Below are 12,952 nucleotides of genomic sequence, written 5' to 3'. Positions count from 1 at the left end.
ACAGCTTGGTATTGGCACAAAAACAGACAGGTAGGCCAGTGGAATCAAATAGAAAGCCCTGATATTAATTCACAACCCTTTGAATACCTGATTTTTGACAAAGAATCTAAAATTATGCAATAGAAAAAAGAAAGCATCTTCAACAAATGGTAATGGCTTAACTGGATGTTGACATGTAGAAGATTGCAGATAGAGCTGTATTTATCCCCATACACAAAACTTCAGTGCAAATGGATCAAAGAACTGAACATAAATTCAGCTACACTGACCCTCTTAGAAGAGAAAGCAGGAAGTACCCTTGAACACATTAGCACAGGAGACTACTTCCTGAACATAACATCTGTAGCACAGATACTGAGACTGACAATTAATAAATGTGACCTCCTGAAACTGAGAAGCTTCTGTAAGGCAAATGACACAGTCAACAAGACAAATGGTAGCCCACAGAATGGGAAAGGTCTTCACCAACTCCACATCTGACAGAGGGCTAAACTCCAAAATATAAAAAGTCAATAACCTAGTCACCAAACCACCAAATAATCCAATTAAAAAATGGGGTATGGATCTAAATAGAGAATTCTCAATAGAGGAATCTTAAATGGCTGAAAGACACTTAAGAAAGTGTTCAACATCCTTAGCCAACAGGGAAATGAAAATCAAAACAACTCTGAGATACCATCTTACTCCTGTCAGAATGGCTAAAATAAAAACACCATTGACAGTTTATGCTGGAGAGGATTTGCTGGTGGGAATGAAAACTTTTACAGCCACTTTGGAAATCAGTATGGCGGTTACTCAGGAAAATGGGAATCGGATCCACCAATTCCACTCTTAGGCATATACTCAAAGGTTGCACATTCATACTGCAAGGACATCTGTTCTACTATGTTCCTAGCAGCATTATGTGTAATAGCCAGAACCTGGAAGTAACCTAGATGCCCCTCAACCAAAGAATGGATAAAGAAAATGTGGTACATTTACACAATGGAGTACTACTCAGCAGAAAAAAATAACAATGAAATCTTGAAATTCCCAAGCAAATGGATGGAACTAGAAGAAACCATCCTGTGTAAAGTAAACCAGACTCAGAAAGAAAAATATGGTATGTACTCACTCATAAGTGGATATTAGACATAGAGCAAAAGATAACCAGACTACAATCCCCAACCCCAGAGAAGCTAGGAAACAAGGAGGCCCCTAAGAGTGGCATACATGGACCCTCTGACAAGCAGAAAGGGACAAGATCTCATGAGTAAATTTGGAGGGGGGAAGGCGAAAGAAGAAAGATGAGGAGAACATGAGGGATCAAGAAGGTTGAGTTAGGGGAGTAACAGAGAAGGAGAGCAAGGAAAAAGACACTTTAATAGAGGGAGCCATTATTGGCTTAATGAGAAACCAGGCACTAGGGAAATCTCCAGAGATCCAAAAGAATGACCCCAACTAAAAATCTAAGCAATAGTGGAGAGGCTATCTTAGATGCCCTTCCCCTATAATGAGATAAATGTCTACCTTAAATGCCATCCTAGAGCCTTCAGCCAGGAGCTGATGAAAGCAGAAGCAAAGATTCACAGCTAAGCACTGAGCTGAACTCCTGGAATCCAGTTGTAGAGAGGGAGGAGTGATGAATAAAGGGGTTAAGACCATGCTGGGGAAACTCACAGAAACAGCTGAATTGAGCAACTGGAAGCTCATGGACCCAAGCTTATGGGGAGCCAGCATAAGACTGAACCAGGCCCCTTGAACATGAGTGTCAGTTGGGGGGCCTGAGCAGTCTATGGTGCCTCTGGCAGTCGAACCAGTATTTATCCTTAGTGCACTAATGGGCTTTGGGGGCCCATTCCCTATGGAGGGATACTCTCTCAGCCTAGATACATGGGGGAGGGCCTAGGTCCTGCCCCAAATGATGGGACAGACTTTGATGGTCCCCCATGGGGGGCTCACTTCCATGAGGAGTAGTTGGAGTTGGGATTTGGAGTTGTTGGGGGTGGGGGAATGGAAGGATGGGAGGGAGAGGACATTGGGATTTATGTGTAAAATAAGATTGTTTTAATTTAAATAAAATTAATTTTAAAAAAGAACACAGTTCCTGGAACATCACTGGTATTTGATATTTTTCTAGTAAATTCATTGCCTCTCCCCAAAAAAAGTGTTTGAAATCCATTATTTGTGATACAATGGTGTACCTGAAATATGTATTACTAAGACAGGTATTGTAGTGAAATCTTTAAAAAGAAAAGTTCTATATTCCCTAGTCACATTAAGATAATAAATATATCAGAGAACTCAATTGCCACTTAGCAAACATAAATGCTCATGATGGAGATTGCTAGCTGTGTAGAGATACATCACACTGTTTTTGTCTCTAAGTGGATATAGTCAATCACTCTAATAATGACAGGGATGATGTATGAGAATTTCAGAAGTTTCTTTTTGTATGATTTTTGTGGCCTTTTAGACACAATGAAGCTATTAGTTTGATAAGCTTGGGCTTGGTGATCTTGGCATACACACCAGTAACTGTCTTATGTAAAGTCTTAGTTTTCCTGTTACAAAATAATTACTGTAAAGAAAATTATGGGCGATTAAGAAAGGTGACAAATACTTCTGATACCCCTGTCATCAAAAGGCATCCCTTCCCCTTAAATCTTGGCATAACCCAATGGAATACGTTGGCTGTGGTTGTACAATGACATCTAGATTAAGCTTTAAGAAACTAGAAAATCCCAGTTCTTCACTGTTTGAACATGTTCCTTGAAAATTTAGTTTTCATCTTACAAGAAAGCTGAAGGTTCTAAATACATCTTCATGGAAAGGAAGAAAGAACCCTGGCCAACAGCCTTGGCCATAGACTAAGTGATTTTAAATATTGATAAAATACCATTTCTGATCACACTCAAGATTATACTTACTCATCAGTTCTTTTTTCAGCATATTCAAGATATGAAAGATGAAGCTCCCCTGAATGGCAATTTTATGTATAGCACACAATGCAGCAGCACTGTCTTACCCACTATTTGGTTGAGCCAATTAAAGAGTGGCTTTCCCAGGCCCATTCAAATTATGCCAGCCAGTACTAAATGAACTAGAAATAACTCATGTCCCTCAAGTCCTCCATAAGTCACAGATTCATGACATAATAAATGGTAGTTCTTTTTTAAAAGCCACTAAGTTTGATTAGCTATGCAACTATAATAATTTAAATCATAATAAAGCAGAGTAGTTCTCATTCAGATAGTTCCTTCGACAGGAATGTAGAGAGGCTCTTGTGGTACATGTTATCATGCCAGAGTGATTCAGGAATAAAGCTTTCAACATTAAATATGGTTTTATGCTTTAAAATTGAAAGCACATATTCTTATAAAGGCACAGTGCTCTCAAGGTTGTTTTCAAAATGTTTAATATTTTCAAAAACAGATATAGGTTTGGTAGATCTAAGAGGAATTAAGGGAAGGAGTTGGGAGAGAAGATGATCGAAATAAACTGTGAAATTCTCAAAGAATTCATGCAAATATTTTGAAGATTTAATGTTGTTACTATAAATAATCACAAATATCAGTATTAAAGAACTGTCCAATTCAATGTATTTTTATAGAGTACAGATTGTATGCCAGCCGCTACAACATTTTTAATGTTTTAAAAAGACATATTATGTTTTCACGGCTGACCATTTGGCAATGGACAACCAATTTACTTTTCCCTGTGGAAGACCATCTCTCCTGCTCCCAACATTAATTGGTTGTCTTTAATTCTTTGTGTAGCCTTGAGACCTCATGGGCTTTTCCCCATCCAGTTTGGAAGATCCACTGATGTCATTCTTATTTTGCTCATATTTGGCCAGTCAGATTGGTGAGACTATATGGGTGTAGTTTCTGAGAATAGTAGGACACACAATATCACAACAAACTCTCCTATCCCCTGGCTTTTACAATCTTACCATGCCCTCTTTCACCTTGTTTCCTGAGCTTTGGTGAAGGAATTGTTTTAGATGTATCATATCCATTGGATATATGTATACATATAGGCATGCAATAACAATTAATGAAAAAAAGAGCCATGAGTTTGAAGGAGAGTATATGTGAGGCTTTGGAAGAAGAAGAATGAGGAAATGTAATTCTATTATAAATCTAGGCAAAAACATGTATTTTGAATATGCCAATAAGAAAGAGATTATCACCTTCAAGTCATAAACACAATTTCCTATAAATACTAATCTTAATTATCTCGAATCACAGTTTTTAAAGGAAAATTACATTTTCTTTAATATATAGTTTACAAAAATCCACAAGTAAGGTTATGACCACTCAAAGTGTATGAATGATCTGTAGCTTATTTCTCAGAACTGAATTATTTGTAGAGCAAACAAAAAATCTATATTCAGGTAATTAACCATAGACACCTCCACTAGTGGGTTGCTACTGACAGTATATAAAGTAATGATGTCAGGGAAGGTTATAAACAAAATATATTCTGCATTCATTCCATTTTGTTTGTTCTTAGAGCAAGCTACACACACTATGTTCTTATTAACAATCTTTTCTCTTTGCTGACTCTTTTGAACCTAACATTGGAAGTCAACCCTGACTTTTTTTCTGATTATCTGTATATGAGTCTTAATATGTGACTGTTGACCTTAGACATTGACATGCAATGCTGGCACTCTGTAAGATTGCAGAAGTGGTTAAACTACTTAGTTCACTGAAGCCCACCTTTATTGATGATATTCCAAAGGAGAGGGGAATGAGTTCCATCACCTTGTGGTTATTTGTACAGTTTGTTAGAGCACTTGTCATGGCCCCAGTTGTTCCAAAGCAAAAAGCTGGTCTTCAGAAATCTCTGGTGCCAGACTGGCTCTCCTCCCAACTTTCCTCTAAAGGTTCCTGTTTTCCTTGGATCTTCTTTTGCAAGGAACCATTTATACAGGGCCCCTCCAGGCATTCACATATGAGCCAGGCATTTTCTTTCTCTAGTCTTCATTTAGTTCATGCTCCATCCCAGCCAATATCTTCACTGTACCATGTATCTTTTATAAGTGAATCTCATTAAATACTTTGTGTTACATGATGACTATTGAAAATTATTTAAAACACTATCCCTCTCAGAGATACTGAAATTTCGAGAGAGGAATCCAATGAAATATTACAAGCTTTTCAATAAACTATTAGAATGAACAGTCAACTTACAAAAGAAACCAAGACAGAAGAGAGATCATTTTCATCACACATCAAATTTTAGCATAATGTTGGAGAGATTTCACTAGCCTAGGATGGATCTTGAGTTTATCATAACAACCAACTTTACCAAAATAGCCTTAGTGATTAGCATTAGTCTCTGTATAATTAATATGGTTTTAAAGTTAAGAAGAGAGTCATAATCCTAATTTATCATTTACTTATGATATATCAAAGATGGAAGGAAAATCAAGTTAGAAAAGAGTGGAGAAAACAAGATTTTAATTTAAAAAAAAACAAGAATTCTAAGAAATCAAAGAAAGTAAAATGAAGTACCAAGATCACTTATCTCTCTCTTGTGATTTTTTCTTTTATGCTAAGTAAACTCATTTTCTTCATTGTCTCTAATCCATCACAATACATGTAGACTTCTAAAATGTTAGTATACATCATTTGCTTATACAGTTATAGTCTTTACAAAGTTGATTAAAAACCTAGCTGAATAATATACTAGTCTCATCTGTTCAGATCTATTTCTTAGGGGTTAATATGCAAATAATCCCTAAATGTATCAATTGTCAGGCAGCCAAAGAAAACTGTGAATTAAAATTGCATGTTATCAGACTATTGTGTAGACTTTTCAGTCAATAAAGTGTTTTCTTTGCAAGCACATACACCTGAGTCTGTTCCTCAAGAATTAGAGGAAAAAATTCTGGATATTGGGTGTGATATTATAACCCCACCACTGAGGAGAGAGGAGTATATACAGGAGACTACATGGAGCTCACTGGGCAGCCCAGTCTAATCAGTGAGCTCTAGCCCATTGAGATTCCCTGTCTCCAAAGAGGTAGATGAAGTTCCTGAGAATGATACCAGTTTCTGTTGCTGTCTTCTGACCTCCACAATTGTCATACACATTTACTTACACCTACACATACACATGCACCTGCATGAATACTCTGTCAGGGCCCATTGTTATTGACTGTATTCCATCTTGACTTAAGGTCAGAGAGCTCAAACTTATTCTTGCTCCTCATGGTTAAACAACAGGATGTTTGGCCAAGGGAGTGGCTACTAAATGCCCTGCTCCTCAAGACCAAATAATAGGATGTTTGACTTGGGGCGTGGTTACTGGATGTTTTGAGTATTAAGGAGGTAATTACATTCATTTGTTCCTTGTATCAGGGTAAGGAAGTCTTTTGCCCTCCCCTTTTGCTTGAGATATATAACGACTATGAGTAATAGACTTGAGGTGTGTGCAGCAGTCACTCAGAGCCCTCCCAACTCTATCTTCTCTCTTTTGTCTCTTTCTTTTCTCAATCCTCACTCCCCTTTTAAGCCACATCTGAACAGGTCGGCTGGTCCCAACAATACTCATACATACAGATAAACACAAAAATAAATAAATAAATAAGTAAATAAATAAATATTTGTCATCTTTGGAAACCTATAGCTGTTTCTTAGTTCCAGATTCTTACCCCTTATCTCTCTTTTGTATACCTCTCCTTACCCTGAGCTCTTCTCACAGCATCTGCTGCACTATTATTCTATTTCACCCTAATTTGTACTCATAGGTATCTGTTAGTCAAAAAACTTCACTTTTTATCTGTATTTTTCATACACATTGCTGAATGCATGGGAGAAAGTTTAGATTATAGCTGTACTTAGAACAGTGACTATGGATGCTGATAAACTCTTGGCCACCGTGAACATCTAGGCAGTTGTTATCCGGGCAATAGGATTTGTGGTGGTTCTCTTTTAAAGAATTTAAGGTTTTAAAAGCTTGGGAATGTTTTCTGTATTTTCAGATTTTTATAATGTGCATGTACCATGTTTATCATATCATTCTGGGTATAGACCATAGATACTATTAGAGCACAGTTAGGTGGAATCCAGGTAATAGAATGAGCACTAAGAAACCTGACAGTTATAACAGTGTTGGCAGCACTTGCTGTGTTTACTGTGAGCTTTACGCACAGTGTGTCTAGGAATCCATACCATCTCTATAGGTCTTCATTTTATTCTCATTGTAAATATAGAGGAAGGGATTTGGGAAGTAAATCTGACCCAAACTAGAACTTGAGCAGAGCTTCAGGCTCAACAGCTATGCAACCCAGCATTCATACCAAATTTATGATTGGTACTGAACACAGTTAATCTTTCTTCTCTACAGAAAACCATGGATAACACTGTCAGTTATATCCATGACAGGTCTCAGAGTTCTCCCACATGAAAAGCCTATCTTAAAGAAGAACTGTAAGGAACTAGTATGTAGATGAACCAGAAACACTGTACTTCCATCCCTTAAATAATATATAGTATCTCTGAGCTGGGATATGACACAGGCAAAATTGTGTTTCTGTTATGATTACTACTTTCAAAAATCAGCTATTTACAACTATAGAAAAGAAAGTTGGCTAACTAATAGCTTTGTAAACAAAAGGAAAATTATAGTTCACCTCACTTAGCCTGAGAATGACAACTTATTCATTAGGGTGCATATTAACACTAATCAGGATTGATTTTTATTTCCAGTGAATTAAAAATTTAAGAAAATTAGATGTATATGCTTGTGATATAATGGCATTTCTAATTAGTCAATCTTGGGTGACAAACTACTTAGGGAATATGAATAATACAGTTCTAAGGTTTAGAGTGTCCCGCTGTCACTTTTGTATTCTGAATTATTAATCCATCACTATATCCAGAAACCATCACAATCCAGTTTTAGAGCTACTTATGGCTTGTGAAGACAATCCCTCCATGTGTCAGGCAAAAGACCAGGCCATTGAACTCAGGAATATGTAAACACATGTTGTCCTGTGACTTGCAGCTCCTTTACTAAGCACTAGGGCAGTGGGTGGGTGGGGGAAACAAACCCAAGTCCAGAGAACCATCAAACTATCATTATTTTTCCTGCCACAACTCTAATTTAAAAGCTACAAATCCTTCAAGTTTTCAAAGTGGAGAAATAATGCATTTGGGGTACATGAAGTCAAGACCTCCATATTGAAGTTCAGGAGGCAGATGAGTAATTCTAAAATTTCATTCTGTGAGCCTTCCCTCAATATATGAAACCTACAAAGTTTTAACATGGTGGAAGACATATCACAGCTTCCACATATGAACCTAGGTATAACCACCTAGATCAGTGGCTCTCAACCTTCCTAATGCTGCAACCCCTTAATACAGTTCCTCATGTTGTGGTGACCCCCCCATGATAAAATTATTTTCATTGCTACTTAAACTGTTATTTTTGATACTATTATGAATTGCAATGTAAATAGCTGTATTTTCCAGTGGTCTTAGGTGACCTCTGTGAAAGGGTTATCCAATTCCCAAAGGAGTGGTGACCCACAGGTTGAGAATCACTGACCTAGATCAATGACACAACCATGTGTTCAGGCATACTGCCATTTCTCTTGATGTTTATTCAAAAACAAAACAAAACAAAATGAAACAAAATTTCTACTTGAGTTTTTATTCTTCTTTCAGAACATCCCTTATGCTCATGGCATAACCTTTCTATTATCCTCCAGGGTCCTACAGTCCCATGGTTACCACAATGGCTTTCTAGCAGTTTACTCTCTCCTGTTAGTTGTTAGAACAGTCTGTATATAACCAAAAAAGTTCAAAATAGTCATACTTTCTTCTTTTTACCTTTAAAAATCTTTAGTGTGTTTTCACAGGCTATAAAATAAAGGTTGCCTGAGAGAACCTATAGCATACATTGTCTACCCAATGGAGAGAAGTTTCCAGACTCTGTACTTTGTATTTTCCTCTGAGATACATTATTACTTCCCTATACTGACTCAGCTCCTGGAAACAAGAAACTATGTCTTTACCTTCTTTTCCACTCAAGTCATGGTTTTGCCTAATGAATAAATGAATAAAAATTAATTTAGCCTGTCTGTATAAAAAAGGAAGTTTAAGGTTTTTCCTCTTCATGTATAGATAACAGAGCATAACTATATCTCTCCAGTTACTGGACACTATGCACAAATTATCTTATTGCATAATAAGATTTCATAGACTATTTAACAAATACTCCATTAGAAAAGAAGCACTATTATCCAGCAGTCAACTTATTCTCTAAACTTTCAAGCAGGCTCAGCATCATCCATCCCCCAAAGTAGATTACTAACAAAAGCAACTAATACAACAACAGTACGTATTTTGTTTTTAGAAATACATAACTAGTTTGTGTGAGCACTGACATTTTTCTAAATGGGGCTTTAGAGATGTTATAATATGTGCCTTTTGCAATAGTCAATAGGTAGGATTAATGCATTGGAACACAAGGTCATTGCATGCTTGCTATGTGTAAACACATGCTAATTATTATGGGCTATGCATAGCTATACAATTTTACACATATACTTTTATTCTTAAATCAATACTTGAAGCAATCTGGTTATAAAATTCTATAATTATGAATTCTCTCATATCCCTAAAATGTTATAATCAATGTATCAGAAATACTATAAAAAAACAATACAAAAGGAAGACAGATCACTAATAACAACAAATTTGGCAAAGTGTTCTGAAAGGGCTAATAGGGTCAAAACTAAATGAGTCGTCCTTATTTTCCACTGATCTACTTTAAAATACTGGCTCAGCCTCATCATTGCTAATTTAAGTTGCCCCTGACAACTTCCCTTTAAAAAGGGAGTACCTCCTCTGCTTATGCAGCATGAAACTTATCATCCTGCTCTCCTCCCCTTCTCTGAGATGTCCTCACCACTAATCTTTCCAACTGGCAGCTTCTGGGGAACAAAGGAGGCAGCTTCATGGTCATCCAATGTAGATGGGATTAAGGTGCTGTCCAGGATAAACCAGCTTGGTAGGTTCTGCCACCCTATTCCTTTTTCCTTCCTATGGTCCTCTCTATTTCAAGAGGCAAGGTCTGTGAACTTCTGCTCATGGTCTGCATTGGAATGCAATCTGTGAGAAAGTTAGCCCATTTGCTGAATGCCACTTCACAGGTAAACTCCTTCAACTTCCCTGTTCCATGCCTGAACATCAATATCATGAGTGCCTCCATGGTTACAAGATTAGAATGCTATGACTCTCCCTCAAATAGCCAAGTGGGATTCCTAAGAGGAATAGTAACATCTTCTTCCAGGCTAGAATATGTCATTCTTCCCCACACCCTTCTTGTATTCATCTGAATGAGTACAAAATACAAAAGCAAGGCTCTAGAATCTGAGGCCACTGTGTTCTTTCTTTGCTAGGCCTGTATACAAATTAATTAAGCTGACTCTGAGTTTAAACTGGACATTAAATTCTAAAAGAAAAAGGGGGGACAAAGTAAAAGTGTATTTAAATAAGGTAAAATTAGTTGGCCAAGGTGTAAGGAATTTTATTTGATGTAACAGCCAACATCTGCAAACTGTAATCTATTGGAACACCATAATAATGGCCTGTGATGGTAACAGATGTTTCTCTTGAAAACAAAAAACAAAACAAACAACAAGGACTCTGAATCAAACAAGTTTCATTAACATTGCATTTTAATTATCTTTTTCGGAGAGTCCTAATCCACATTAACATATCACATTGAATATTAGCATATCAAAAGCACTAAGAACCCTTGCAGTAGACACCATTTTTCCATACTTGTGTGTTTTGAGAACCTTTTTTGATCATTGGAAATCAACAAACATTGCAGATCTCCATGGAAAACTACTTCACAATCAAACCAACAGGCAGGAGGGAGCAGGTGCATTCACTAGGCACATGAGAGGCTGGTACCACTGTCAGAATCTAGATAGAAAACAGCCAAGGACTTAACAGTGATATCTGGGACCCATGGACTACCTCCTCTTGCACTAGTCATTTTCAGTCTGTGATATCTTCCTTTGTGCCAACCTGAGCCTTCCCATTGCTTTTTGACAATAGTTTCAGTTGACTTACAGATTTTCTGCACAAAGTGCAAATTTATTATAAGAGAGATAATAGTTTCCATGATTTGTAAGACAGCTATGCACAGCATTGGCATCAACTTACCTATGGTTGTGGAAGCACTGTACATTACTTCACATGTGATGGGGCACTTGCTTAACTGAATAATATTATCCCACTTCCAGTTGCAAAAAAATGACTCTTATAAAGAGTAATACTCAAGGGACCATTTTATATATATGACAAAAATATCACCACTGAATTAGAAGAACAAACCTATGTAACAAGAAAACTTCACCACCCAGAAACTGAGAAAGTAAATAAATGGCTGGAACTTTAGCCCAAAAAACTGAGTATTCTGACTACCCAAACTTTTGGCCTGTTGCCTACTCAATAGGAGCCAGACAACAGAAATAAAGCAATGTAATCAGCTGTTTATGGTCAGTAGAGCCAATAGTTACTTGTCAGGATAACAGTTCAAGGTTTCAAAGATTCTAAGTGTTGACTTGATAAAACTGTCTCCACCTTTCTAATGTTCAAGGTTGTGTCCTATGAAATCCTGCATATCCCATGAAACATACTCCAAATCTTCTTTCTTACCAGCTGCTCTTCTAGCAGGTTTTATTCTGTAATGCTTGGTGCCAAGTGTTCACCTTTTCAGTAAATTATTACTGCCTAGGTTTGACATGTATGGAATAAAGCCATATCAAGTTCATTGTACAGAGTGCATCATTGTGGCAGAAATGTCAACTATAATAAGCATGTGATGGAAAAGATCTTCGGGGCTCTTGTCAGGTAGTACATAACCTGACAGTAGCTTAAGACTGAACATTTGCATGGAGAAGTTGGGTGACTGGGCCTGACAGCTGCCATTAATGCTGTGAAAAAGAAATATGCTACCCACACTTACCAGATTCCATAGTTTACAGCTGCATTTATAATTCCCACTTAATCCTTCTAAAAGAGCAAGAGGTTGGCCATCCCTACAGAAATCTCTTCTTCCAGTCTATACAATAGTCATCCTGTTTTAAACACTCACATCTCTCAGATGAATTGCTTCAATTGCCTCCTAAGGATAGCCTTGCCAATGATCAAATGCCAACTGGAAGAAAAGAGTGGTAATAGGATTTTCTCCCAAGGAAGCAAAGACCTGCAAATGTGATGGTTTATCAATGACCAAGTGTTACTGTGTTTTATATTCCTATGGCAGATGGGGATAGGGTGTCACACAGGCTTCCAGAACAGTGATAGTCTCAATGGGAACACAGAATTCCAGCCTGTGGTTTTACATTCTTAGTATGTGCTCTTTAGGGTTATCATCAAAGAAAAGAGGATTCAATGGTCATGCAGGCACTTCTGACACTTGTTGGCTGGAAAACAGCTGGACTACATTGAATGCTTAAGGATGAAAACAGATCTGCTGCACCAACCTTTAAGCCAGGCTGACTAAGGTGGGAAAATATCCTTGCCACTTTCTCCTTTAGTTCTTGAGGTGGCTCCTTCCTTAATATCACTGGCTTAGTCTTTTCTAAAGTCCACCCTCCACAATCACCGATATTGACTTTCCAAACATAAAATAAACTTTCACATTTGGCATTTTCTGAAAGAATCACAATTGTGGTCACTTCTAACCACTTCCAGAGAACATTCCTTGCCAATTCATCTACTCCCTACACTTCTGCAATAGCTCAGGTCTCCTAAATGTCACCATCTACAAAGGAGCCCCACTACCCACATGCTTCCCCTGCTTTACCTTCCTGCACAACACTTTATCACGGCTTGGCATTGCATTGTGAATATGTTTGTTGTCTATAGAACCAGCATCACTCTCCAGAGTGAAAGTCCATGGTATATCAGTCTTACTAAGACATTCCCAGCAA

At 37.4% G+C, this 12,952-nt stretch overlaps 1 protein-coding gene across 1 annotated transcript in view; it reads right to left on the bottom strand.

Annotated features, from left to right (window-relative positions):
- The window catches only part of Kcnh5 (potassium voltage-gated channel subfamily H member 5), a 292,983-nt gene that overhangs the window by 124,440 nt on the left and 155,591 nt on the right, over nucleotides 1-12,952 (bottom strand). The gene's annotated exons all lie outside the window — the stretch shown is intronic.

The sequence above is a fragment of the Cricetulus griseus genome, chromosome 5, assembly GCF_003668045.3.
Source record: "Cricetulus griseus strain 17A/GY chromosome 5, alternate assembly CriGri-PICRH-1.0, whole genome shotgun sequence".
Taxonomy (NCBI): domain Eukaryota; kingdom Metazoa; phylum Chordata; class Mammalia; order Rodentia; family Cricetidae; genus Cricetulus; species Cricetulus griseus.
Note: the sequence above shows the minus strand (reverse complement) of the source record. Positions and strands in the feature narration are given on the sequence as shown.